This window comes from Podarcis liolepis (assembly GCF_965112155.1).
Source record: "Podarcis liolepis genome assembly, chromosome: 15".
In the NCBI taxonomy this organism is placed as follows: Eukaryota; Metazoa; Chordata; class Lepidosauria; order Squamata; family Lacertidae; genus Podarcis; species Podarcis liolepis.
In genome coordinates, this window is record NC_139566.1 from 7619384 (window position 1) to 7625383 (window position 6000).

Genomic DNA, 6000 nt, shown 5'->3' on the forward strand with positions numbered 1-6000 from the left:
ACACCAGCATTTGCCTGCTTAAATTTTAACATAATGTGTTCTACCCCACATTATTTCAGGTTCATGGCCTCCTTTTCAGCGAAGCTCAACGTCCCCATACACATAGCCTATTTCTCTCCACATGATGTGTATTCTGTAAACTTTATGCTCGACTTGCTCAACCCTGGCATAACAATGCGTAAGTCCTCATAGTGCCCTCAGTCCCAACGGCAATGCTAGACAGTGAGGTGTTCAAATAAAGGTTCAGGTCCACTGTAATAAGAAAGGTTCAAAGTCAAACCATAAGGTCAGGTTCCCACCTCTACAGAAGAGCCAAGTTTGGGATCCCAGGATCAGTCCCAAAATCACAGGCCAGTGGAGGTCCCAAAGCAGACTTCTCTCAAACACACCTTCTCTCAAACCCAAGGAGTCCCATGATCTGGTCAACCAGTCAACTGGGCTGTGTTCTCACACCTACCTCTGAAAGTGTTCCCAATGCCTGAGAGCCCACCGTGTTCATGCAGATGGGGTGTGCTGGTCCCATGGGTTACCCGAAAGGCAAGGTCCAAGTCTGGTCTGTGGTCAAAGGTGCAACGTGGAGGCAGTCCGTAGCAGCTGAATCAGGGTGCAGGGCAGGGAATCAGGTGAAGTCAGGAACAGGCATGCAAGCAGGGAGCCAGGGCGGGTCTGGAGCTCAGGCAGGAAAGCAGGACAGGGTTCAGGCAGGAACTAGCAACCAACAATGTTGCTCCCTCAACTTGGGACTGGGGCTGGCCAGCTTTTATCTGCCCTGAGGCATAGGGCGGCCCCAATCCTCAGGTGACTCGCCTCTCCTGGCCTGGAGGAGAGCACTCCTTCTGTGAGAACTTAGTTCCCTCCGCCTCTCCTGGCCTGAGCCTCTGCAGCTCAGGAGAGGCTGGAGGGTTACTGGACCCAGAGGCAACCTCAGCTTCCTCTGACGGGGCTGAGAGTGGAGCATTTGCCAGCAATGGGTCCTCCATTACCTCAGGAGCCAGAGCAGACTCAGCTGGTGCCTGCACCTGAGGATCCAGCACAGGTGAGGACCCTTTGGGCTCATGCCCCAGCCCCGGCTCAGCTGGTTCTGGAGGTGGGGAACCCTGTGCAGGCTGGGATCCCTCAGGTTCAGCATCCAAGTCTGAATCCCAGGCCATCACCTGGGGCCACCTTTGGTTCTGATGATGTGTCGACTTTCCCTGGTTCCCGGGAACTGGTGGCTGCCCTTTCAGCATCTTCTGAAGTTCCTTGAGTGCCTTCCGCCCTCAACCTCCCCTTCCCCATCTTCAACTTGTCCCAGTGTATACTAATCATAGCTACATCCCTCACCGGGATCCCCTTCCCCTTCCCTGGTGCCCTGCCAGTTCATGACTCCCAGTATGTTTCTGAGCACAACTCAAAGTGTTGGTGCTGACCTTTAAAGCCCTAAATGGCCTCAGTCCTTTATACCTGAAGGAGCATCTCCACCCCCATCATCCAGCCCGGACACTGAGGTCCAGCTCCGAGGTCCTTCTGGTGGTTCCCTCACTGCGAGAAGCCAAGTTACAGGGAACCAGGCAGAGGGCCTTCTCGGTAGTGGCGCCAGCCCTGTGGAACGCCCTCCCAGAAAATGTCAAGGCAATAAACAACTATTTTACTTTTAAAAGACAACTGAAGGCGGCCCTGTTTAGGGAAGTTTTTAATGTCTGACTCTGTATTGTTTTTAATATTCGGTTGGAAGCCGTGCAGAGTGGCTGGGGAAACTAAGCCAGATGGGCAGGGTATAATGATGATGATGATGATGATGATGATGATGATGATGATGATGACATGTGGCAGTACAGTACTCCACAACAGCACCCCCAACCAGGTATCTGGAGGGCTCCCTGGTTCCACCCTTCTTGGTCCATTGCCTGAAATGTTGTGCTGACAGCTTTCTTACTGAGAGAAGGATGAGCTTGTCCCCTTTTTTGAATGGGAACATGATCCCCAGAGGAAGGGGTGTGTGGTATGTGAAGTGCATATATTGGAGTAACGGCTGGTGAGTGTATGGGCCCAGGTGTCAGAAATGCAGAGACTAGACTCCCCTTCCAGACAAGTCCAATTTGATTGGATCAAGGATCTCTCAACATCTCTGCCACTCCGCCTTGACCTCACTGCCCAATGCTCCTTTCTGTTTTGATGCTCTCTCTCTTAGATTTGTACCTTTTTGCTTCCTTTCTATCCAGGTGACCCTGAATAATAGAAGCTTGCCACCCATTGATGGATCTCTGGACATTCTTCAGGCCTGAAACAGTTATGATGCTGTCCGTTTCCCAAGAAGCTCTGTTTTTCCCGGTGTACCTTTATTTTTTTTATTTTTTTTTAGTTTTATTTAAGAAAGATACACACTTTACATCATTATTCAGATATATACACACATAAAAATTTCCATCGTAGAGAAAAGTAAGAAAAAAAGGGAAGAAAGTGGAGAAGTAAAAAAAAATAAAGAGAAAAAAAAAGAAAGAAAAAACAACGTACAATAATACAGATACAGTACTTCCGTCCGACTCGGCTTAGGAGTTACATAATCTTGCATTAATTCTGCAGTATTGCTAAAACATTATACATCAATGATTTTAGTTATCGTCGATTGATAAGTTATTTATTCCCTGGATGCTCTCAATATAAATTAGAAATTTGTTCCATTCGTCTTTGAGTTTGACTGTGTTATTTTGTCTTATTTTTTGGGTTAGTCTCGCTAGTTCAATATATTGGTATAACCTCATTTGCCACTCTCCGACCGTGGGTAAATCAGAGGTTTTCCATTTTTGTGCAATTTGAATTCTCGCCGCTGCCATGGCATATTGAACGAAGGTTTGATCTATTTTCTTTATTTCTTTACCAATCATACCTAAAAGAAACAACTCAGGGGTTTTGGGGAAATTATATTTTAAATTTTTTTTCAATTCGTCATGTATTTGCTTTCCCGGTGTACCTTTAACCAGTCATTAATCTTTTGCTCATTTACACCGCAGGGTATTCTTTCCCTTTCTGAAGTTGCTTAATGTATGGGTTCTTTCATGCCACTGTCACCCACCCCACCCCACCCCAGCCAATAAATCTAACTTATCAGCTTCACAATTAAAGTGATATGGTTCTACAGACTTTTCATTTCACATTCTCACTTGCAGCTTTCAGGCTGAGTCACAACAGCAGCAGCAGCAGCAGCAGCAGCAGCAGCAACAACAACAGCAAAGTTTGTTCTGGGTATAAGCTTTTGTGTGCATGCACACGTCTTCAGATACACAGAAACACAAGTCACCAGACCCTGATATATAGTGGGAGAAAAACCCCACCCCACCCTCCCACTATATATAAGGGTCTGGTGCACACAAAAGCTTATACCCAGAAAGCGTATCCTCCTTAAAAGAGGGCATGTGTTGTGGTGAGACCTGGAGGCTGACCTTCTTGTTGTGGGTGGGTATATTGGACAGCCACAACACCCAACTGGTAGGTCCCTCGTTGCTGGGTTTAGTCTGGCCAATGGTGTGCTGTCTCAATGGATCGAGGGGCCTATATATACCTATGCACGTGACCCAGAGCTTCCTCTTTCGGCTCGTGCATCAGAACACCCACCCACCTCTCCCTATATTTAGGGCATTTTGCGATTGACCTTGCTATGCCGTCGTGTGTCATCTGTCGTTGGGACAGGGGCACGGCAGGAATTTCCCCCACTTGGCTGATTGGCTGTTGCCATTTGGGTTTTGCCTGCCACGTAGCAAATCGTCACAACCTGTAAGGTTGCGGATAGGCACTGGCTCATGTGATAGGGATGGGAGAACGGTCTCGCCACCCCTTTGTGAAGGGTATTCTGTTAAAGGAATCCAGGGACTCAACTTGGTTTGGTCAACCCCTGTGAGGGGTTTGTGCCCATGCCTGAGTCCAGGGGAGCATCTGGGGAGTGAACAGAGTCTGTTCCCGGGGTTTCCACCTACTTCAGGTGTTCACCCTTGGCTGACCGATGATAGAGCTCTGGGTCAGTGCTACCTGCAAGGGTGCAGGGAGCTAGTCAAACCAGAGCCTATGCAACCATTCATTTTCTGTAATCAATAATGTTGTGACCTAAATTCTGCCAAAAACCAAACTAAAATTTGAGGCAAATGTGTTTTTATTTCGGGGGGGGGGGGGGAGGTCTCTGGGTCTGAACACACAACAAACTTAGTTGGTCTCTAAGGTGCTACTGGACAATTTTTTATTTATTTCATTTATTTTGACCGCGTCAGACCAACACGGCTACCTACCTGAATCAACAACAACAGTTTTATTATTGACATGGCACCCATCAAGAGATGCTACGAGTCCTGTATAATACGGGATAGTTCTTTATTTCAATGTAAAATGAGATGTCCTGTATTGAGGGCCTTCTCAGTAGTGGCATCTGCCCTGTGGAATGCCCTCCCATCAGATGTCAAAGAGAAAAACAACTACCAGATTTTTAGAAGACATCTGAAAGCAGCCCTGTTTAGGAAAGCTTTTAATGTTTAATAGGTTATTGTATTTTAATATTCCGTTGGAAGCCGCCCAGAGTGGCTGGAGAAACCTAGCCGGATGGGCAGGGTATAAATAATAAATTTCTGGGTTAAACCCAGTGCTTTTTTTCTTTTTTAAAAAATATGTTTAGGGGTACTCTCATTTTCTTACTCATATTGAAATACTGCCCCTCAATGAGGCCAAACTTAGATTCACAAAATGTTTAGGGGTATGCGTACCCCTGCGTCCCCCCCCCCCTGAAAAAAGCACTGGTTAAGCCTGAAGAATAAGAGAAGAGTTTGGATTTGATATCCCACTTTATCACTACCAGAAGGAGTCTCAAAGCGGCAAACATTCTCCTTTCCCTTCCTTCCCCACAAGAAACACTCTGTGAGGTGAGTGGGGCTGAGAGACTTCATCACACTAGCTGAAAAGCACTGAAGTCCCAGGGCAGCCTCTGGGTTTGGGGGCTAGAAGATGGTGGGATCCAGCTCAGCTGCTCCTCACCTGATCTGATAACAGCAACTAGCTATGGATAAATATTCAAGAGCCATGTTCCTCCATGCTCACAGAGCCAGCATGGTATAGTGGTTAAAAGCGGTGGACTTGTAATCTGGTGAACCGGGTTCACTTCCCCGCTCCGCCACATGTAGCTTTGGCTAGTCACACTTATCTGAAGTCTCTCAGCCTCACTCACCTCACAGCGAGTGTTTGTTGTGGGGGAGGAAGGGAAAGGAGATTGATAGCCGCTTTGAGACCCCTTAAGGGGAGTGAAAGGCGGGATATCAAGTCCAAACCCAAACGCAAATGACATAAAGTCAGACCAAACAGGTCTTCTGTTTTTTTCTTCAGCCACTAAAGACTCTCAGCCTATTAATAAGTTTTGTGTGCCAACATGAACACTCCATTGGTGCTTCCAGCTGCTCATTTCCCCATTGACTTATTGTTTGCTTCCTTGATCACTTTCCTTCCCCTCATGTGTTTTCGTTCCTCCACCCCTCCTCTGGACACTTTCCCTCACCCTTGCCTGCTCTTGCACTTGCTCTGGAAGTCCCTGCTCTCTGGATGAAGAGACAAACATGACTTTCTGCAAAACAGGTTCCTGCATCGTTTTCCACCAGCTGTTAGGAAGCTGGATAAATCCAGTCTGAGATAAAGTGCTGTGCAAGTATCACTGGGAACAAGGCTGCAAAACTAATGGTATCAGCCTACAAATATGGCTGATAAAGTGAGTCAGGGCACTGGAATACTTTCCCTACATTCCCTCGGTATAATAGGGTCTATATTTTGTAATACTTTCAGGTATAACCATTATAGCTATGCTATAAAGGGTTCCAATTACTTCACTAATTTCCATACATTCACATGCCTGTGGCTTATTTACCTGACAGGCGGTGATCCAGCCTCTGTTTAAAATCCTCCAGAAGTCCACTATATAGCTCTTACCATCAGAAATGCCTGATGGTCAGAATCTCCTTTCTTCTCATTTGAATCTATTGGTTCTGGTCCTACACT

General features: G+C 46.8%; 2 long non-coding RNA genes across 3 annotated transcripts in view; one reads left to right on the forward strand and one right to left on the reverse strand.

Annotated features, from left to right (window-relative positions):
* Nucleotides 1-2321, forward strand: part of LOC310694388 — a 123374-nt gene extending 121053 nt beyond the window's left edge. For both annotated transcript variants that reach the window (XR_014519648.1, XR_014519649.1), the window contains exons 2-3: nt 60-178; nt 2202-2321. This is a non-coding gene — a long non-coding RNA (uncharacterized lncRNA). The remainder of the gene's footprint in view (nt 1-59; nt 179-2201) is intronic.
* Nucleotides 2229-3062, reverse strand: LOC310694399. Its single transcript, XR_014519662.1, has 2 exons — nt 2951-3062; nt 2229-2316 (listed from the first exon to the last, which is right to left on the reverse strand). It is a non-coding gene; the product is annotated as an uncharacterized lncRNA (long non-coding RNA).
* Between the last annotated feature and the right edge of the window lie 2938 nt (nt 3063-6000).